Source organism: Dermacentor andersoni, chromosome 9 (genome assembly GCF_023375885.2).
Source record: "Dermacentor andersoni chromosome 9, qqDerAnde1_hic_scaffold, whole genome shotgun sequence".
NCBI lineage: Eukaryota > Metazoa > Arthropoda > Arachnida > Ixodida > Ixodidae > Dermacentor > Dermacentor andersoni.
In genome coordinates this window covers 60889209-60912988 of record NC_092822.1, presented here as the reverse complement: position 1 = coordinate 60912988, position 23780 = coordinate 60889209, and the positions used below count along the sequence as shown (strand labels likewise).

The 23780-nt window shown below is 45.0% G+C and overlaps 1 long non-coding RNA gene and 1 pseudogene across 1 annotated transcript in view; both read right to left on the bottom strand.

Annotated features, from left to right (window-relative positions):
- The window catches only part of LOC140213090 (uncharacterized), a 269839-nt gene that overhangs the window by 245848 nt on the left and 211 nt on the right, over positions 1 to 23780 (bottom strand). The window lies entirely within an intron of this gene.
- On the bottom strand, positions 14897 to 15070 carry LOC126528650 (U2 spliceosomal RNA; annotated as a pseudogene).

Sequence of the window (23780 nt, the reverse complement as noted above, 5' to 3'; positions counted from 1 at the left end):
CAGCCTGCTCCTCGCTTTGCCTATCCTGTCAAGTGTATTCTGGTGTCGAATCAAATAATAATAATAATAATAATAATAATAATAATAATAATAATAATAATAATAATAATAATAATAATAATAATAATAATAACGTAACCATCAAATAACGCGACACCAGGAGTACGCGTAAGAAAAGAAAACGTTTCCAACGATCGACTGAAATAACAGGAGACGGCAAAACCTGATTGTAAAAGTGGGGTTCCTGGCGGTATCCGCGTACTAATTTTTGTCAACGCCTCCCGTTAATAATAGACGCCGTTTTTCTAACAAATATTGATTTGTTTCTAGTTAAACAAACTTTTGTATTCGCATAATCACCGTAATTTTGCTAATTCACACTTAATTTATAAATGAAACCCTTTCTGTACAGCTGAGGAGCAAAACTACTCTCAATTTTTACAGATGTTCATTACATCCGCCAACTTGCTTCTAGTTGTTTTTCTTGGCAGTGTGTCGGAACGAAACGAAAGCAAAGGGGAAAAACGAAAAGAAAGGTGATATTTTTGACCGGAACGAAAACGTAACCGAAACGTCACTGATGATTTTGTTTCGGAGTGAAACCGAAATATATTTTATCTTTTTTCGGTTCAACTTGAAAGTTGGCAATCCGAAGCCAAACCGACGTCTGGCAAATGTCAGCATTAGCGCGCATCTCAGGGCTCCGCCTTATAGCCCGTATCTCAGGCAGGGATAGCACAGAAGGCGGAGATAGTGCGAGCAATAGCCCGTTGTGCGCAGCACTAATCTAAGCCTGCCGCTCGCTGCACTATCAGATCGGCATAGTAGCAAAACCCAGGGCCTGCGCGCCGGAGAGCGTATCGTTTCGTTTTCTACGGGTACAACACCTTGCGATAGAAGTTTTATCGTTCGCTTGGGTTCGTTTTATCGGAACAACGGCCTCGCATTTCGGTGAGTACAAGTGATGACGAGCTGCTTCTGAGATCATGCTCAATGCCTTGACTCAAGGTACCGAGCATGACTTCAATATTCATAATTCAATTACTGAGAACAATGAATATGATGTCTTTATTTTTACTCTGCTTCGAAAATGTTTGCATGCAGACAAAAACTGTTATGAACCGTTACGCATCTCCTTACTTTCTTTTTTTTTTCGTTCCGGAGCAGAACTGTAGCGGATTTTTTTTTTTTTTTTTTTTTTTTCAGTGGGACGAAAGCATTTCGTTTCGACACGCTGGTTTTTGGCACTGGATAGCCCGCGCGTAGTCTTCTTTCTTATTTTTTGGTGCTTGAACGCTTGCATTTGAAACGTGTCTTGCCTGTGCGCCTCATTTTAGGGAAGCTTGGTACAATATTTGTCATTTCCTGCGGTAGGGAAAGGGTTAGTCTACGGTACAAATTGTAATTTTGGAATTGTTGCGACTGATCGCGCGCAAGGCAGGTTCACTTAAAACGATTTTTGAAGGTAATGCGAATTTTAAGGCATGCGTTCCCAAAATGTGCGAAGAAATACATTGGTTCTGCAGATATTTCTTTTAGCTTTATTGCCGTAAAAAACGCGATTTACTTAAAGAAGTAAGTGCAACTACCATGCATATTTATCGGAAATTTGACACCGCTCATCTCAAAACTGGTGCTAGTTTCATAACTCGTTACAAGTGCATATACGGGCTGCCAAGTACGAGGTCGCGGGATCAAATCCCGTCCACGGCGGCCGCATTTCAATGGGGCAAAATGCGAAGACACCCGTGTAGTCAGATTTAGGTGCACGTTAAAGAACCCCAGGTTGTCCAAACTTCCGGAGTCCCCCACTACGGCGTGCCTCACAATCAGATCGTGGTTTTGGCTCGTAAAATCCCAGAATTTAATTTTTATAAGTGCATATACGTGGCTTGAGGACTAATTGCCTTCAATTCGTAAATCGCAATATCTGCTCTAAAGCGATCAGTTGCAAAGTTTGTTAGCAAAATCTGCTTAATTATTCAATTGTGCATTTCGATTTACTGCACAAACTAATATCAGCCTCTTCTAGTAAACCAGATCATGAGTAGTCTTTTTTTTTTTTGTATATGCCACAAGAGGCGTTTAAAAATTATGCTAACATTACAAATGTCGCCTGTACATTCGTCGAACGCAGTAAACGTACCTATTTTATCGGAGTCACCGCGGCTCTCGTACGTGAGGCAGGTGAAACGCACAGCGTCGAGACAGCGCTCACATTTTCTCCCGTGGAGGAAGCTTAAAACAGGTGTTTCAATCTACGACAAGTCGCCGCCGTGTACTGTCGCTCACCCGGGCTGGCCAGCTGCGAACTGTGTTAACCTCTGGCGACTCTCGTACAGTGCTCGACTTCGTGCGATATGCACAGCGCATTGGCACACATGGTTTAAGTGCGTGACGTGAGCCGCGGGCACGACCTACACCTTCGTCCGGAACGAGTCAAAACGCAAACTGCGCAAAGCGAAGACGCTTCCTACGAAAACGATCCTGGTTTCGGGCAAGTACAAAGGGTCACGTGACGTGGCAGTGTGACATGCCTGCCAAAGGTCATCGCCCCCTTCGCTCGCTGGACGGAGTATAACAAAAAGGTGAGTTGAGTTGTGTTGCCAGCGAACTCTGAATTTTAGTTGCATCAAAGGCTTCTAGCTTCAAGCAGCCCCTCCCCCCCTCCCCTACCCTTAAAAAGAAACAAATTAAATAAATACGCTTAAATAAATAACTTAAAATAAAGAATAATAATTTAAGCCACCTTAGTAAATTACACTTCTGTGATTGCAAATAGGTGACGGTTACTATGAAGGAATCTCTGGAACATAAGTAAAGCATGCAAAAAATCGAAATTCAGTTGGCGAAAACCACCCGAACTTTCTTTACCGGCTCCTCGTGACGATGCAAATTTATTGACAGTCTGTTCAATGTGCTTAACAAACGACACTGTATTGGAAGGCAAACTAGTCTCAACCTGGCAACCATTTCCTTCAGCTTTTCCTGAAAAAGAAGCATCAAAAAGGAGGATGGGGCGAATATTAAACGATGTCATGCTAAGTTATCGATGCCATGATTTCGCTACGTAATTAGCAAAAACCGAAAGTTATGTATTTCTTTCGTCCGCTCAGAATCAAACTCTATCCGCCGAAGAAATACAAGTTCATTGTTGTTATATTAAACTTCGTTCTTTCTTTTTCTTATAAGTTACTTGTCGAGTATCACATATTCGCCATAAATAGCCAGAGCTATTCTTCATTTATTGCACACAAAAAATCATCAAAGGGTGTTAATGTCCCTCTTTCGCCATGACAGAAAACATGACTCCTAGAAAGTGGCTAATTTTCTATCTCACTGCCTCATTATCGCACTTACTAGCCGCGCAAACCACACAAAGCTTGGCGAGCTATATGAATATGTAACTGAGAAGAGATCGGCGCCACTACCATTATGACGTGGTACTTCGCTGCATGCAGACGGTCGGCAATATCTCGGCAACTCACGCTTACTACTACACATCTCTGATCACCTCTCTGTCTCGCTCCCTTTCTTTCTTTGGTTCTTGCGCCCATTAATTAATGCGCATCGGAGAACACCTCGTCGCGTTCACGTGGGAACAAAAGCGAACATTCCTTTTGGCACGTTCGCTTGAAATCATTAGGCAGTCGCGCTTCGTACAACCAACGCGATGTAACTTACGGGGAAGCTATAGTTTCCTGCGGCGTTATCATGCACCTGCGCTCAGCAATTCTTTCAGCGTCTAGCGAGTGGTAAATCCCAGGGGTAAACATTTTCCTCAAGCCCGTCGGTTCTGTCGGCGCCTTCGAGGAAACACTTTCCGTCTGGGTCAACAACCATATACGTTCCTTCCACAGAGATTGCACGTGGTTTTGTTGTACATGCAGCAAAAGATCCACCGAGTGAATTGCTCCTGCAAAGCCAGGGCTGCTCCTCAAGCGCAGTAGCTGCCCGGTAACAACACCATATAGCATTAGGCACTTCTCTGTAGTTCGTTCTCTTTTACTTTTCTTTTATTCCCCTTTCGAGCTTCTGTTTTGTCGCAGTAGACCTGATAAGAGCCAGCCATGGGTCATATTAGAACGCGTCGTCTACCTGTCTCTTGGGGGTTATGGCACCGGACGGAATAACGTGCATTTTACGGAGTTGTCACCATATACTACTGACTTTTCATTGTACCTCGCATGAACAACACCAGGTGCAGCGAAACGTTCCGAAGCATCGCGCATGCGTGTACCCGAAATCCCGCCCTCAGTGCACTCACTTGGCGGCCCTGACGTCCATACCTGCCTGTACTAGACGCCTCCCTCGTAACGCACTGAAGCTCACCACTCTATACATTCAAGGCCATCAGTACGGGCAGAGGTGAGTGGCGTCGTTGCTTTTGAAATACAGAAATTCTGCAATGCTTGCATTGGCGTGCTCGAAAATTTGTGCGTTTAGACTAAAATTGCTCAAACAAGTGCTCATGCATTTGAATGACGCTTTGTCAAGAGTTTGGCGAGCGCTCGTTTGGCCAGACTTCCATTAGTAAAAGAATATATAGCACAGTCATCGTTGGGAGGGAAAGGAACGTGACAATAAGGCCACTGCTGGAACCTTGCCTAAATAGCCAGCCGCTCATGCTGTCGTCCCGGTAACTTGCGCCATCATCAGCATCAGCATCATCCTATTCATGTCAACTTAAATATGAGCAACCTATCCTAATAATCTCTAACATACCCCTGTGTAGCGTTCGCCGACTCCATTCTCTGCCCGACAATTTTCCCAACATGACCACGCCACCTAATCATCTGCCGTCCCTTAACTGACTGCGTTACCCATCACTCAAATCCCCCTGTATTACGCTAACAAACCGCCAGTCATCAGCTCTGCACATTATACGCCCTGCCCAACCCTACTTATTTCCTATAACTTCAACTGGAACATTGTCACGTGGTGAACTCGAGTATTGGCGCATAGGCATGGTATGCAGCTGTTTGCTCTCTAATCCACATTACCACCTTTCTGTCTCTCACACCCCACGCTTATCAGTGCTGACTGCGCGATATGGTGCCCTTTAATATTGATGGCAGCAGTGCATCCAATTCTTCTGAAACAAGAAAAAAACTTATAGAACAGCGAAGCAAGCACCACGGAAATTCTCTAAGTGGGGCTATAATCAAGAAATGGCAAGCTGGCGTGCATCCGAAAGCAGTACGACACTACAACGGAAATTCATACGGAGTTCTGCAAAAATAAACCTTCCATGACTAAATAAAAAAAATCGTCCTGGTTCGGGGGCCAAACTCGAAGCGATCCCACTCGCGGGTCAGTTCCTTCACTGAGTGAGCTAAACAGGATGCACATGGTGCGATGTCCATAAATGGAGTTGTCGAAGAATTTGCCTACGCTCTGTCATTCTTCTACAAGGGCCACGCAAGAATTTGTGCAACCTGATTGCTTGCTGAAGAGACTTGGCAGAGCCCGTTCATCATACGTGACCAATAACAATTAGAGAGGGCTATACAAGGGAAAACGTTTGGTGCGCCATCCCAAAACTGTCATATCTGATTAGAAGACACAAATAAGCAACGACGAGGATAGCAACAATGCTTACGCTTGTACGACAGCGATGACGCTACGACGATGACGACGACGACGACGACGACGACGCAGATGTAGGTACGACCTCGTCGGTAAAGACAGCGATGCGACAACGGTACGACGCTACAAGTGACGTTTCGCACATCTTGTATTCCGAGTCGGATGCTAGGCGGGAACAAGCGCAGTTCATTTTTTTTACAAGCTGATGTGGCGAATGTAATGAATCCTGCCAATAAACCCGATGATGATAAGCTTTATGACGATATCTGCAATAGATGTACCGAAAATTGTCTGAAATATCCTCAACAGCTTTCGCTGTTAAAATGCAAGCAAAACTGCGCCGCCCAGCCTTACGATATATTTGGCGCGATCAGCCTACATTACCTTCTTTCGGCTGAAAGTTTCGTAAGCGGCTACCCAGCACCTACCAAGCTAAGAAACAGCTTGACTTCGGAGACAATTCCGATTTATCTGTTCAAATACGTGTGCAACATGGAAATGCTCGCATGGGACTCTTCCTTATCTCAATTTATATCAATCAATTAAAGAGCAGTTTAAGTTTACATTAGTGAATGGGTTTCTTTTTTCTGCGGTTATTCAACATTTCATAGACACGGCCTAACAGACGCCTTCTCGCTCCTATAATGGCTGCTTTAAGTAGTCTTTCTTACTGCGAATGGTCAGGGACTGGAATAATCTTAGCTACACCGTTGCCCAAGCACATTCATTGCTTGTGTTTTCACCTTTTCTTTGATAACTGATACATAGTTCGTTGCTTTTCCAGCGCAATGTTATGCCTTTTTTTTGTCTTTAGAGGGCTGTTCTCTTTGTAATAATGTGCCCGTTTTATGCAGGTTTTGTAACCTCTGCGTGTTTCTTTGTGCCATTATGCTCTATTTTCTTTTACTTTGTATCCCACCCCGCTAAAACCCCTGTAATCGTAGTTGCAGTACCAATAAACCGCAGTACCGATGTGTATTAAGTTTGTTGTCCTTAATAAAGAACACGAAATTATACAGACTGCAGAAAACAGAACTTCGATTTACGGCTTGAAACTTCTTTACAGAAATTGCCCAATAGCGGCAACCTAAAAAATTCAAGGAAAACGTTTAGAAATCCGTAATTCAGCCGCAGAAACAAATATCGCAATTCTGTAAACTGCGTCTCTTGGGGCATCTGAAGTAGACAATTCTTTTATGGGAATGTAAAGCTCATATGAAATGTTAAGCGTGTTTACAAAGATTCGGCAAAAGGTGCTACTCGTAAATTAGATATATGTTTCAGCTATTGCTAGCTATATAGCTATTGCTGTAAAAATCCTATTCGCCCTTTCTTCATGAGCTTTAGAGCGACGCAGCTTTTGCTCTTTTCATCATGAATTTTCCAATACGTTGTCACTCGCAGAGCAACGGCTGTAGTCGCTTTTGCTCCAATAAATCCGATTTAACGAAGTAAATGTAGTTTCCTTTTGTGGTCGAGTCCTGGTATGTCGTCTGCTGCCTCTGCAAGTTTCCCCCAAACGAAATATATAACAAAAACAAACTTCACAAGGTAACTATTGCCTGAAAGAGAGCAAAGTAACTCTAGAATTAGTTTTTTTTTTTTTTTTTTTTTACGGCCGTAACTTATGCCCTACTGCAGTGATTCCGCGTTCCGATGCAGCGCTTGGTCACAGTGAACCACGGAACGCATGTACAGTCTCCGATCGATCCCTGAACATAGATCTCAAAGACCAACAGAACCCGACTCGCTGCCGCATATGGCAACCGCATTCACGCGTGTCTTCGACACTGAGCAAGCTCGCCCGCTTCTGCATCTTCTACGAATCAGTCAGCACTCCTGAGAATCCCCCCCCCCCCCCCCCCCCAAAAAAAAATGACTCGCCACCTCGGCCCTACGAAAGTAGGTGTCCAGCGAAGCTGTTTAGAACCACCGCTACAGCGGCTGCAGATGGGGGTAGTCAATGTTTTATTGCTTTAGAGTGATGGTACTAATGGTAATTTAGGGTGATGGTAGTAATGGGAGTAGCGGCAATGTTGACAGCATGCCCCCGCCCTTAGCGGTGCTACAACAACACTGAAATCAGCTGTTAGGCCGGTTATTTTATATATACGAAAGGCTCGAGACGTCACTCTCCACGTCGCAGGCTGCCGTCGCCACGGCAGCTTGCGCAAGAGTAATCTTTATCGGGAAAACGCATGCGGAGAGCGGTACGTGCTTCGCATTGTGATTAGTACGCCCTATCATTAATTATGCGGTTCGGATTATTGTTTTGAGCTTGTCCTTTGTTGAAACATATACTGTTCCGAGTTCTTGTTCAAGCCGCTGCCTAACGGGGGCATGAGCACCTCCATTTCTTGCTTGCTTACAGTCGTATGAGCTATTGCAGATGATAGTTTCTGCTAACGGGTGGGCACGAAAAATTCAGACCACTGAGAGGCTAACAACTTCGCTGTAAAAGATCTAAATGGGGTACTCAAGGTATGCAAAGGGCAACTCGCGTGCTCAGAGACGCCATAATGGTGGGCTCCGGATTAAATTTAACCACCTGTGGTTCTTCAACCTGCACCTAAATCGAGGTGTACGAGTGTTTTTTTTTTTTTTTTTTCATTACGCCCACATCGGAATGGATAAGGTACGGAATCAAACCCGCAACCAGCAGCTGAACGGTATAGCTACTTTGCTAGAGCGGTGATCGCTCAGCGATCGTCACCGTGAACATAAAATCGAAGTTTCTATGCACAGCACCTCTCCGCCGTTCCGGGCGCAATGCATGAACTACCGAATCGAGTGCGTCGGTCAAGTACAGTTTTCGTTGCAGAAAAACATCAGCCAAGGACACAGCATTGAGCAGGCGCTTTGTTACTGCTCCACCAGCTGGTTCTAATAATAATAATAATAATAATAATAATAATAATAATAATAACAGTAGAAGTAGTAGTATAGTAGTAGTTGTAGTGGTGGTGTTGGTGGTGGGGGTAGTATTCGCTTTGTTACTGCTCCCCCAGTTGATTGTCATTAATAACAATAATAATAACAGTAGTAGTTGTTGTAGTAGTAGTAGTAGTACTAGCAGCAGCAGCAGTAGTAGTAGTAGTAGTAGTAGCAGTAGTAGTAGTAGAAAGTAGTAGTAGTAGTAGTAGTAGTAGTACGAAGACCACCAGGGTGTTATTGGGCGCGTTAGTAAAATGAATGAATTAATTAATTAATAACCGAATTGATTGATATTGCACTAACGCGGAAAGATCTATGTAGGTTGTTTAAGCGAACTTTCAAAATTTATTTTTAAGCTTGCCTGTGGCAGATTAGCACAGTTCTAGTCCATGACTTGGTCTACTCGAAAAGGCGGACAAGCACAAAAAATAAAATGAATAATCGAATAATTAACACAAATGCACCAATTATTTTTTATCTAATTACCTCATGATTCATATTGCAATTTACAAATTCTAGCGGGTGAGACTGCAAGGTGTATCCGCTGGGAAAGAGTTGTGTGGATGACACTATTTACGAGAAATGCGCCATATACTTTCAGTAAAAATGCAGTGTCGTCCCACTTACTTTCTTACAAACGCCGTTTTATGCATTCAAGCACAACAGTAACTGGGATGCCAATGCATTTCTCCGCAAAGTTCGGGAATAAATATCTCGAAACTGGTGTCATCCTGAGAACTCGTTCCAAGTGGATCCGCCTTGCTAGATGCCGGCTAGAATTTGTAAATTGGAATATGTGCCATAAGGTCATTAGCTTAAAACTTAATTAGTGAATCTTTGTTTGTCAGTCCATTATGTATTTCAATTTCTTTTTCAAGTAATGTCTTGCCTCTTCGCGTAGACGAGCTCAGTGACTAGAGCTGTGCTACTTGCCACAAGCAATTTTTAAAGAAAATTCTGAAAGTGTTCGCTGAAAGATCCGGTATGCTCCCTGGTGATCTCAAGTGTAATGCGAAACATGAAACAACTGAGACAAGATACAGAATACAAAGTAATTATAAAGGTTATTTTGTTAATCTTGATAATTTTCATAAGTCATTGTGACTGTGCGTTTTTTTAATCTTTGCATTGCTGTTTCGAAGCAATTTTCACACATTCATCAAGTACTTTTCTCCTTCTTCTAGTATTGAACTTACCTATGTAAATTGTCCTTTTCATAGTTGTCCTTTTATATATAATGTATTTGTTTTTTCAAACTACGCCTAGTTCTCAATTCTTCTTCAAACTTTCGCAGGATGCATTTTTTCCTTACATTCACTTGCATCTTTCTTTCTCTTCTTTTACTGCATGCGTGCGCCACCACTAAGACCTTACAGTTGTCCCTGAGCACGTCAAATAAACTTCACATCATGGACAGATTCAATATTATTAGGCTATTGTGGTAATTACTATCATTATCTATATGACACGGGAGCTTGCTTCGAGCTCATGTTGGTAACTTATTCCACTCTGTTCACCTCCACAGTTCTAAATGCGTGTATACACGACTGCTGTGCTCCAGGATGTGCGTTCAAGGTTTGCACACGTAGACCTCACTTCCTAAACTACGGCGAACTACACACCCGTGACACAAGTACGCACTGCACATATCTCGCTCGTACTTGTGTTTTACAGCATGTCATAAAGCTGGAGTGATCCTTTTTTTTTCCTTTGGACACCATGGGTTAGTCCACACGTGGAGGAAGAGATAGCACGCGCATTGTCTTCGAAATGAATAATAGAGAAGAAAAAAATTGTTCCCTGCAGCTTATCATCGATCTTAGACAGATAAAAGGCATGAGTTTGCGCCCAAATTTTATTTCATGTTAGCCTCAGTCTTTGGCACAGCGTCAAGAAGTTGCTGTTGCGATCCAGTGGACCAGCCGCAGTTGCTCAGTGGCTATGGAGCGCGGCTGAGCGCGAGGTCTCGGGTTCGATCCCAGACGCGGAGGTCACATTCCGATGGTAGCGAAATGCAAAAACGCTCGTGTGTTTATATTTAGGCGCGCGTTAAAGAAGCCCCGGTGGTCAAAATTAACCCGCAGCACTCCCCTACGCGTTCCTCACAATTCAGTTGAAATTATTTGGTTTTAATTTCGGATAGAAGATGTCTCAATACTCTCGTCATGCAGCCGTCATCACGCCTTTTAAGTCGCCACAGTAAACCAAGTTTTATAATAGCTTGGGCATGATGCGTGGCTTTGATGCCGTCCTGGTCATCGCATTGTCGTCGTTACAGCTTCGTCATCCGACTCTCGTATTTCTGTCATCGTCACGTCATCGTGATCCTCATACAGTCGTCACGCATTAGTTGTCATACCTTGTCGTGATACGGAGGTACTTATTTCATTATCGTCATTCCAGCTTCGTCAGCTGACTTTCGTCGTGCTGCCATCGTCACGCCTTTCACGCGGACCCAGTGAACCAAGTTTTTGAACAGCTCGGGCTAACAAGTGGCCACTAGCTCGTGGTTGTGATGCCGTCGTGGTTGTTGCATAGCCGTCATTCCAGCATCGTCATCCCACTTTTGTCATGCCATCATCGTCGCACCATCGTTGTCGTACAGCCGTCATGCATTCGGTTTCGCATCGTCGTTGTGAATGATGTCGTGGTCCATTCCATCCCCATCACTATAAGTTCATCCTCACATTATCGTTTTACCGTCGTGGTCCCGTCAACGCTGCCATAACCTCACCTTCGTCCCAGCGTTCTCATAGCGTTGTTATGCCATTATAATACTTGCGTCGCGGTCATGCATACAGTCATCCTCGTGCATTCGTTGCCATACCATCGTCGCAATGCCGTCGTATAGTCGGTCCGTCGTCGTCCCTCCATTTTCATCATCCAACGATTGTCATGCCATCGTCAAGCCATCGTCATCGCACAGTCGTGATCATACTATTGTAGTACTGTCGTCATCTTCGTTCCATCGTCATTCGTTCTTTGTCATTGTATCGTCATCTCTGCGTCGTCGCCATATAGTTGCCGCTTCGCGCCGTCATGCCCATGGCTAGTGTGTGCGAGAACAAGGTGGCGTGTATTGCACTCGTGTATACCCGAAGCTGCAGTTATTAAACAAACAATATACCCGAAGCCATGCCATTCTGAGAATGACCACTATCTTACTACGGATTCGAAAGAAATGCGCCGTCAGCAACAGGCTGTGTCGCTATAGCGCTTGAATGCTAATTGCATTACCGTCGGCAGTCATGGTACGATGAGTTCCCCCGGATTTTTTTCTCAAGAAGGCAAGACTGCCGACAACTTTTGTTACAGACATTTGCGCTTTATGTAGGCGCTTCAGTTTCACTTAGGTTGCTCTTTTCTAGGCCTCTTTTTTTTTACAGAGCTTTTGACTTTTGATTTGATCACACTTTGCTCCTTCAGTTATTGCGCACTATAAACTAGGAAGTGGTAACCCATCTAAACTCTTGCGCTTTTGTGAATACTGTTGCCACCCTACGTTAATCAAGCTTCAGAAGTTGGATGTCCACGCACGTGGTACATTCACATCACAAGTGGTGTGTTTAATTGTACTATATCAAAGCATGGCAATTCGTCGTAACCGTTTATTGGTCTGTAAAAATCGCAGTTTCAACTATCTATTGTTGCGTAGTTTCAGGCAAGAGAAAGATGAAATTCGGGGAAGTTAAGCAGAGCAAAAAGTCGGGTCTGCTATCCTACACTAGGACGAGGAGGGGGGGGGGGGTTGTACAAATATGGAAATACAGAGAGAGAGAGAGAAAGAGACAGAAGCCACATGCACAAGATCACGACAAGGCAACCATAGTGTAAGATGCATGCTGTACAATGAATAATAATAAAAGAAAAAGATTACACTTTATTGAAAGATATCTCTTGCCTTTAGGTTATTGTGGTAAACAAATTCAGGCTTTCATTAAGCGAATTTTTTAAAAGGTAAATGTGCATGTAGGAGAGGTTAGCTTCGTGGGTAATACCGGCAACAGCTTCTCGCCTAAGGCAAACGATGCATATCGATGCTGGCTCGAACAAACAAAAGTATTTATGTTTCAAAAATATATTTCCCCGGTACGATAAGTATATTCACCATTTGACAACACGTGTAAAATTTATACACATATAAAGAAGGAGGAGGAGGAGAGAAAGTGAGGAGGCAGGGATGTTAAGAAATGCGTGATTGGCTCACAATAAAAGCATATTCGCGCAATGCGAATGAAGATCGCAAAAACCGGGCTGCTGGAGGTTAAAGAAAAGGAAATTTCTGCCGCGACACCAACCCCCTCCCAGCCTTCCTCGCAAGCTGACCCATAAATATGCCCCTAACTTTAAAGCGGCGGCAACAAATGCCGCGACGGTACAGTTTTCTTGTCGCAAATAGGCACACTCTTATCTTAGCAAACAGTGATCGCGCACACTTGAAATCTCCGGGAGCGCAGAGTTCTCCCCGATAGAAAAGATAACGGGCCTTCCTCTCAACGTTCACCGAAACAGACGCGAATTTATCTTGCCACAGAATATTGCGGTGTAGGTGAATGCGAGAGCTCAGAACGAAACAGCATTCTCTATGCTAACTCAAAGCCTGCACCCGTGACAGCATGGTCACAATGGCGAGCTTAGAGTGAAGGTCACCTCACGTAAGTAACAAGTTGCGACTACGCATTTCATATAGTCACGCTCTGAGCTATGAGAGCACCGCGGGAAACTACAAATGTCGATGTTCTCTAACGCATGTTACGTTCACGCAATGAAAGTTAATAGTTGACAGCAGCGCCCTTTGGCTGCTTTCCTCCTTTATGTCGTAGTGTGTGCGCGTTCGTTCATTCTTGGAATGCCAAATATGCGCGAAGTAGCGTCCTCGGCAAGTCCTTTTAATATTGCAGCTGGCCGACCATACCGTCTTCCTTATAATATATTCTCTCTCATTTGCTTGCGGAAATACTTCTGCGCATATATGCGAGTCGTTCTTTCAAGCATGCAAGTTGGTTACAAGAAGATTCATGAAAGCCAGTATTCCGCGTACAACTTCAGGAATCCTTATCTCTTTAAATGTAGTTCCACACTCATTTCCAGTTAGTTATAACGTTCTTGTGAACTGAAAGAAAGAAAGACTGGCAGCTTCACCCGAAGGCGAAGCAATGAAAGTGATAGCAAGGTTTAGCGTTGCCCCCGTGAAGGCGGCTCGGAGAGCTGGCGTGATGAAGTGCACCGCCAACGGCATTGCAGGCGTTGCGTGTAGATGGGAGCAAGTGACGAGACCGAAGGGAAAAAAACATCAACGTTCGACAGCGCCCGAAGAATCAATCAGATTTACTTTGACTTTTACTGCCCGGTCGGGTAACACCAGTGTATATAGACCAGGGTGTGGTATGCGCGCCACTGCTCAGCAGGGACGCTACCGTCCGTGCGCGCCGCGCTGATGCTGCAGCAGCGGAAACCAGAACGCTGCCTTTGCTCTGGCAGAGCAACGTCACGCTTCCACTTGGCTTTCTCGCTTTTGCAGCCAAACGCGCTGCGCGTCTCCAGAGGCCACCTAACCCTGAAACCGTGGGCCGCCCATGCACGTCGATACAGTGATGCCTCGACCCCACCAATGGCGGCGCAAACGGCGACGGCCTCAAGCGCGCATCGAGTCCGGATAAAGTAAATTATCGCTTGTGGCAGATGGCGTTATTCCCACTCTACACCTTGATGCAATATCTACAGAAGCATCCTTCACATGCTCGATTGATAACACTCCGGGAAAAAACAACGCAGAGCGGCCGTGTGCTCGGCGGTAAACCTTAAAGCCTCACGTGCCGATCGGAGTACTATTCTCAGTATCCTTACTGAACCGACTTGCATTGACCGGCAACACAACCGCAATTCCACCAATTTTCCTATATTTGTTGTTACGGGCGATTGATTAATTAATTAATTTCGCGGAAGGCTGCAGGAAGAATAATCCATGCAATGGTTGCACAGCCGTTCATGAGATTTCTATTGCTTCACGCAGTATGTCAGGCTGTGAATTGGTTTTGTAATAAACACCACATTTTCCCGATGTTTTTTTTTAGAAGCTTGACTCGTCGGCGCAACCGACTTGAAGATAACCAGTGTAACGCCACCGTCCCGAACTCCTAACCAAGTACAGTGAGAATACGCAGCCAGCAGATGGAGCATAGCGCTATAGATACAAAACACAGCTGTACGTGGAGAAGTCGGTCCAATGTTTTATTTGAACGTAAATCAGACAATAATTGCCTGATCATCTTGACAGAACAAAATGGCATGTACGCACTGCAACAATAATATTGGAATTTTACAGTGAAGCTGTATATGGCTAGTTTCCAGCGGATCGATGTCGGTTGACCGAAAACCGTGGGCCGATCCCGAAGATAGTACAATACTGGGCCGACCCGCGGCGGAGGTGAAACAGGCTTCAAGCGCTCCGCCAACTTGCAAAAATAAGTTTAACATCTTGGGTACAAATACAACCCGTATCTGTTATTAAGCTGATAAGAACAGATACTACACTTTGCCCCGCGTTGACCACGTCTAAGTTCGCACCGCCCTCTCTTTGTCGGCGTTCCATGCGCTTCCGTTTCTCCTTTCCTTTTCTTCCGCTCTCTCGTGGTGGCGATCCCGTGGAAACGTCACGCGTGTCTTGTTTCCTACGGCTCGCCGTGGAGGCGGTCCCATTGTCCAGGCGATTGTATATAAAAATCACGGTAAATGAGTCCGTACCTATGTTCCAAATTCTTTGTCACCTCTGTGTCGTATGCTAAACAGCTTCGCTGGTCATCCATCTTCGTGGAGTGGAATCGCTCATGTTTTTTTTTTTTTTTTTTTTAAATGAGGGTCGTAGAAAAGGACCATTAGATCCTGCAGACAAATGAGTTCGGCGGAACTTCGCAATGCGGGGCCATAAATTCTTGAAACGCAACTATTGCACCCACTTGAAAATTGCGCCGGAGCTGCAAGGAAGAATGCCTATGAATTCATGCGAAAGACAGTTTTCTACTCGAATAAAAATTTGAGACTGGGAAAATTGTTTAAGCGACGTGGACCGCTCTCCATGAACCGTTCTTGCGGGAAACAGAATGCGTTAAGGGACCCATTGCGTTTCGTACGAAAACAATTTGCCATACCGCGAGATGCCTAAATGATTTATGCTAGGAGAGCATAAACAAAAAGAAATTACGGCAGAACCCATTTCACGATGAATATCAACATTAATGCGATTGCATTTACAGCAACGTATAGGACGCAGCGCATTGAGATATATATATATCAAAACGTTTATTTAAAAGAAAAAAAATGCAGAAAGCGAGTGGGTGGAGCCCCTAGTCTAGGGCCCCACTGACTTGAGCGCATTGAGAAATTCTTCACTTCTGTGCGCACGGCTTCATTTTTTTCTGTTTTACCGACATGCCCTTCACTGTTCTGTATCTCGATGCTGCTCTTCATGCAAATGCACGCGTTGGTCCCGCTCTGCTCACTTCACTTCTTTCGTCACACTCGGCTGCTTTTGATGCCGACTTTTCCACTTCTCTCTTGATGACTCCTGCACCTTTATGTTGCCGACTTCTCCCTTCTTTCCTCTTTTTCTGCTTGTTTATTCGGACACAGTGGCACCTACCCATTCCGAAGTATTACTCACGAATGCTCACACATCTAGAGTGTCATGCTTAGTTGCACATACCAAATAACCCAGTTTGTCTATTCGACCTCCCCACCCGGCGGAGTTTGTACGGTTTCCCGTATCCAGATACCCAAGTTGTCTATACTTGACCTACCCAGAGGTACATGCCCAGTTGTACGTGCTCAACGGCCCGAATCGTCTAGCCGGGCGGATACCCAACGGAATCTATCCAGTGGTTCAAGTTTACGTGAAAGAGTCTAGACACGGACATACCAAAAAAATGCGTGAGATTCCCAAAGGATTCTACCAGCATCAATATGTAAACAAATACAGAATGATTTGCCTGGTCTTCTTCCCATGGGTTTCGGCTGTTATTTGTATTGTGCAGCTTTGTATAATGTATGTCACTTTTCGAAATGAAAATTCTGTTAAATTTAACGCACAGTCCTTGCCTGCCTTTCTATGTGCGCGCCATTTAAGCGCTATGGCTCCAGTATCGATATCACACCTACTAGCTATAAGAATTCGTCTTAACCATTTGGTTAATCAATATTCCAGCGTCTCCAGTAGATCAACTTTGCCTAGCGCTGTCGACTGGTAATAGGTAGTTGTTCCGGGTAGTTTGGAGGGCCGCGATGACCCTCCACTCACTTCACCACACGATAACGAGAATGGTCAAGAAAGGCTGAAGTTCCTCCTTCGGTCACACAGTCATGACAAACTTATTTAAATCTCGGAGGCTTTCTTTCTGAGAAATCCGTGCGCACTCCCTTTGCAGATTTGCGTGACTCTAATGTCAATATCAACTTTCGATTTCATGTGGATATGTGTGCGCACAATTATTTGATTGATTGATTGATTGATTGATTGATTGATTGATTGATTGATTGATTGATTAATTGATTGATTGATTGATTGATTGATTGATTGATTGATTGATTGATTGATTGATTGATTGATTGATTGATTGATTGATTGATTGATTGATTTTACTCAACGACCAATGTAACACATAATATATGAGAGACGCCCCATACTGGATAACTACCAATTATTGCTGACACCTTTGACTTCTGTAACATACATTCGATGCTCCAAACACCAGTGTTCTTTTTTAGTTGTTTTTTATAACACCGGTTTTGCACCCGTTCGGAAAAACATGGGCCGCCGTACAACCAACCCCGAGGTAGGCGCGTGAACTGGCCGGTGCATACAAAACAAATCCCTAGCTATCACTTTCTTTGTCGATAGGCAGGCAGTGATGTTTGATAGGACTGTGTCCAAATCCTGACAGATAAACCCGTGACAGCGTGCCTAAGTATACACGGAAGCTGATAGCGCAGAGAGGCTGCAGCGCACGCTGAGGCTGACCTTAATTAGCATGTCGCGCAGCTGCACGCTTCAAGGGGCCCCGACACGTACCTTCTCGAACGTGGTAAACAATACCGCCCACTCGCTATAGAGAACGTAGCATACTGAACGGCCGCGATGATCCTCCAGTCATACGAAACCATGTCACGCCTTTTCTATTATTTTCGTTTTCCTTCCGGCTGTCACAGTGCTCCACTCATTGCATCTAATCAGTACGGTTCCATGAACCCAAATTCCGCTTGTTCTTTTTAACACAAAGTTAAACACTAAAAAGATCCTGACAGAAACAACCTTGCATTCATATCTTTGTAAGCAATAGCTTGTGCATTTCGACAAGAGACGCGCTGCAGATTTCCGTGACAAACGCGTCCCTCAGCCGCTGCATGTGGTGAAAAAAAGCTACAAGCCAACCCCTTTAGGCACCTCACCCTCCTCCACAAGTTCCATCACACCGTGCACCCAGCTAGGCACTCACATAGATAGGAATATCCCTCCCAATACCACGTCGCTCCCTGCCCTTTCCCTCCCTTCACCGGAGACCTGGGAAGCTGATCTACCGAGCTTGCACCCAGAAGACACCCAAGCTCGCACCCAAGGCAGCAGCTGCCAGCAGTGGAGACCTGGACTAAGAGCCCCCCCCCCCCCCCACCCCATTCGGATATTTTCTCGGTTACAAGAAAGGTTAATATAATCACCATCGGCGGAGGGAGCGCCACGTGATAATCATGAAGCCTAGTGATAAAGAACATACAGGAGAAACAGGCCCTCGTCGGGTGGTCGGTCAGCGTTAGCTTCCAAAGTCACCTATCTTTGGACACGAAAAGTTTGGATGTCATCTATCGCTCAAGTGTCATTCCACGCCAAATGAACCAGCGTAATTTTTTCCGACCGTCAAAGATAGTGCTGAAAGAATTTTCACATGTTTGCTGAAGTGAGAAGCTCATTCTCCACGTTTATATATCAGAGATGGGACGCCATAGACGTTTGCACTTAGAGAAAAGACTTTATGTACACAATGTTCACATTGACAGCTATTTACAGCGAGTCTGACGTATCAAATCGACATAGCCGATAGTGCATAACACCGTTCGTACGTCAAGACCCTTCGGTTACACTGGGACCGGCGCCTCGGCAGAGCCGAAAGTGCAGAGCACCTTTCCTGCGCCAGGAACCCCCGTGAGAGGTCGGGAGCCAGGTTTTAACCCTTCAGTTGCTCCTCCCGAATCCCCTCACGTCAAATCACGACGCCCCAGGGACCTGATTGGGTCACCTGGACTGTCACTCATTGGACACTCTCTCTCTCTCACCCTCTCCCTGCGTTCCTTGGAACATTCAGAGAGATAGAGGAAGAGAAAGGAACCACGTACCAAATACAAATAAACAAACGACCTCCCAACCGTCCTGCTCTGCGACATGTATGAGAAAGTCTCCCGACACTTTGAAGAATACTTACGGGGAACGAACATCTGCGCCGCCCCGTCTTCGCACCTTAATTAAAACCATCGCGCACTGGCGTGCCGCAAAGGGCAGCCCTGCCGAAGCGCACCCACCGATTCACCATTCCGTCTTGTGCGTGGTTCGTCTCCTCCGATGGGCCCATAAAACTAAGTGCAGAGATGGATTGTGTCTCCGGTGCCAGCCTGTTTTTCAAGAGACCGCGCATCGGGTCACCGATCCCTCTGGCTTTAGGTTGCCCCTTTGTACCCCAAGCATGCCCATTGACGCCCTAATGACGCTTTGCCGGTGGTCCGTCCCAGGCAGGGCGCCTCCGTCCGCGCTTCCGGGCCTAAGAGCCTCCAACGTCACACCCTTTCCCACGTTTCCAGACCGCACGTGAGACAGGTTAAGATGTACCGAGGTGGCGACGCGGGCTCTCTGCCGCCAAAGAGCGCCTCCTGACTCACTACCCAAGCGCCCAGCTGGTTTTACTCTCGGCGAAGCCCGAAAACAGCGGTCTCCCACAATTCTAGGGCGAAATTACACCTCAGCCTACATGCCGTTTGTCAACATCCTTTAAAACGCCCAACAACTGATTTGCGTCGTGACAGTGCTATGGGAAAGTCATGCATAGTGAGGACTCCTGAAGAGCAGCGTGCATACGAGGTGCGGCGAAGGTGCGGCTATATCATTTCTCTTTTCTCTGATCCACTCTTTGTAGGCGCACGAAGTAGCGGCGCAAGCCAAGTTGCAGGCCGCTGAAACGTCTTAGGCTAATACTTAAGTAAAGTGCATGTGAATGTCGCCATCTGAATAATCTAAAGCTACGTCGCAATGGCCAATCGTTCTAGTTGTCGTTTACAGCTTCGCTGTCCAACCACCTTCACAGCATGGATTGGAGAACAATTTTTCTTCATGTATTTATTTTTATTTCTCGTCACAACTGGTAACATCTAGTGTCCTACGTTGTCCCATTAAGGGCCAGAAACATACAAACCTCAACGTGGGTGCAAGAGCAGAAGAAAGCCATCGCTTTAAAATACTGAAGGGAGATTTGATTCTAGTGATTTCCGCTCGCGACAGGTACGACTGTTTATCCAAGATGGGAAGAATATGCAGTACGCCCCTATTGAAGAAATGAAGATGCCTCAAATCTCCTATATCCAAAAATCCGATATGAAACATATGAATCCCATACAAAAAACCGGTTTTCCCACATGTAATATGATTTTTATTGGACATTGGAGTTATGGCGAATATGGGCTTTTTCAGCAGGGGTGCTTTGCTTAAACTTTTTCCTTCTGACTTGGAATGTCCCCTGTAGATGTTTACTTATCTTGAAGCTCCGTTTCTTATCATATACTACTGGTCCGAAAAAGAATGTCATTTTAGCTGCTTTCTACGATTCGATGGTTTTCGCTGCAGCATAAAAGAAAATAATCATTTAGAAGACAAAAGTGATCGCCCGCTGCGAGTTTTGCTCACAGGGCGTCACTTCAATTTAACTACTCACCAACTCAAATGTGTCGAAATTTATTTAGCGGCTAAGTATTACGCAATGAACAACTTACACAACTCCTTGTAAATGTAAAGCATTTGACAGTTCTAAATAAACGTCGGTGTATCTGTTGTTGCACGTTGCATCCAACTGAAGCACAGAGATAATCTCAAACGCGTTTTGTCAACACACACCGGTGCCAAATTTACGAAATTTTCACGCACTACCGATGAATTTTATGGTGGTTGAACGATTTGCAGCGCCAGATTTTACTCTAGTAACGTTGGTATGAAATCCTACACTTTTTGACGCAAAGTGTGTAGCGTACGATAACTATACGTCTGGCCTTTCCGACTCGCCTTGGAGAAAGACGCTGCATCTCGGAAGGTTCGTACGAACTAAAGAGGAAGACTATATCAGTTTAGGCTTGTAAAAGATTCCTTCAAATTTTGTTTCATTCATGTGGAGGGAAAAAGTTGATTACTAACAGCCAAGAAAAAAGGAACGAAAGACGATTCGCAAGCAGCGAATATTACGGCGTACACAAGCTACGCTTGTAACTATTCGACACTTGGGTGTGCTCAGAAAGGACTGTCAAACAGGTATCCTCACAATTTTTTTTCAAGTAAGTTTTTATACGACAGCAAACCTCTACACAGAACGGAATCTACCTTAATTTGGTCATCGCAAGCCTTTGTTTCAGCATGAAAAACCTAATTGAAACAGCGTAGCAAATTCGGCTTATGCAGTTGCATGTACCGAATTCGAGTCTAAAAAAAAAAGAAATGCATTTTTCTATGTTTTCATACTTTTTATACCTACTTTATAAAACTTTGTAATTGAAAATTACATGCACTCATTGTCTGCGCAAGTCCATACCTGCCACGCACAAAGAGTAATGTGCGCGTGTCTGGCGCGGCGGACGGCTATAGCCACTCTAAAAGAAGAGAAAGAACGGTGGGATTCGGCGCGAGCTCGCATGATTGTGAACCATGGCCAATCCGCTCGAATCCTCACGACCCCTCCCCCCCCTTTCATGGTGGTTACGTGCCATAAGTTGAATGAAGAAGAAGAAAAACGCGGCACCTTTAACCGAATAGGAAGTACTTTAATACATTAAGTAAAAGTTCAGGCACACAATTGTTGGCCGATACCCCAGCATGGGCCCGAGCCATAGTATGAGGCCACCATTATGATCATCATCACCGATCCCGAAAACACACGGGTTCTGAAAGATGGAGCAGAAGAGGGAGCACTAAGAAACAAGAACGGGTACGAGCCATGTTTTCAGGCAACACCAACATCAAGAAGAGAAGAGGGCCGCTGTGAGGAATGGAAGGAGCGAGGCTGTCGGGCAACGGGTCCGAGCTTCAAGACCTCAACGACGATCTGGCCTCCATCCTATACCTTCAACCTGTGGTTTTCGAAGGTCCTGGTGACGTGGGGCTGAAGGCAAAAACTTGCCACTGCCCTCCTGCGACGCCTTGGCCGCGCTGCGGATGCTTCTCGAGAAGCAAGCAGCGACTTATCCTCACGCGACCGACGCCCTGCAGCTGCACCAACGCATGCCAATTGTGACTGGTCAATGACCCTATTGTTTTGTATGATTTTTTACTTGTGCAAGGACATCTAGAGCTGCATGGACGTTTCTATTAGTTTTGGCGTGTTGCTTAGTTGGTTTGTGTGTGTGACGGTTTGTTTTAATTATATGTTCATGCTTCGTTTTCAATCAGCTAAGCTTCGCTGTATCTTTTCCCCAGTTTGGATTCACCTCAGTGGCGGCCAGAATTATTCGAACTATGCGATTGTACATGCACATCCCGGCAAACAGCCCCGCGTTAACCTAGGCAAACCAAATCATAACAACAACCCAAACAAGAAATAGTAAACTTGGCTTATGAACAACAAAGAAATGGGCCATATTTGGAAATTTGTCGATGTGTCTTGTTAGAGCGAGTTTCCTTCAATATTTGTTTTCTGTGCATACTTTGCTGTATGTGAAACCCACCCGAAAGTATGTTTAGTCTCTCTTACGTGCCGCTACCTTCATTTTGGCAGCAATTTTCTGTTCTGCTGATGCAAAGATTAGCGGTTAAAAAAAGTAATGTCGGTTCCCATGTGTGCAGGGTATTTTCTGTCACATGAAAATTTCGCTGGAATCAAAACTAGTCGGAACGCTCCTCTGGCTCTCCTTATCTGAACACACCCATTATTATTTGTTTTCCTTGACATTGCGAATAGAATTTTATGCGATAACATCATACAGTTCACTCAGTGGCCTTCGCCATTGGTGTCAACGGAAAATAAAATGGGCCAATAACGGAAGCACTTTAATCAAAGGTGCGGGTTAGCCGATTTTAATACCGTTGCGTGATGTATGTCTTCACAAGGTTTGCAATGAGGCTTGTAACACGGGCCCACAAATGAGGCAATACACTCAAAAGCCTGAGTAGGCCTGTGATGACCCTAATAACGCTATCGCATTACTAGTCGCTCAGGTGTGGCACGATGACACATGAGCTTTAAAGACATGAAATTATTAGAAGCGAAGATTCGCTGCACAAACTCACAAACAGCAGCACAAAAATTGCAAGGTACTGCAGGGCGCTCCAAAAGCATCCGAAACTTTTGGAAATCATATTGGCGTTAGGTCGCAATTCAGCGTCCCAATTCTGAATATGACACTATGTCGCGATAGAGGCAGGGGATTGTAAAGCAGACAGCAAAAGATTATTTCGCAGCTCCCAAATGATATGGTGGAAGCTGCCGCTAATCCATGGCAGAAGTCACATCGTCTCAGTGACATGGACGTCTCGCCACGTCTACTAATACCGACAATACTTTTCACCATTATTGAATATATTTAGTTATTATGGGACATTGAATATATTTTACGTCGCTGTCCATCGGCAGGCCATGGCTCCTTGTTGAAAAGAATGCACATTATTCACACGAATGTCATTGTCAGTCCCTTTGCGTGCTGGATTAACCGCACTGCGGAACATGTCCTTCAAATATATCATTCAAGCTTTGTCAGATCTAAAATAACTTCGTTTTATATGTTCTATGCCATATAATTTCCGTTTCCTCGTCCGACAATCAGTCATGCACAAAAGTCAGTGGCCCCAGTTTGCAGGATTTTCCAGCAGCACCGAGCGCATCGGTCAACTCACATCCCCGCATATCCGTACCGTAGGAATCAGTGCAGCGACACTTGTCTTGCTTAGTAACTGCCAGAACTCCGTGCCTGCTATTGCCTACACTTTCCTTGTCGCCAGTATTTGCTTCTTTCTTTTGTGAGCCATCGCA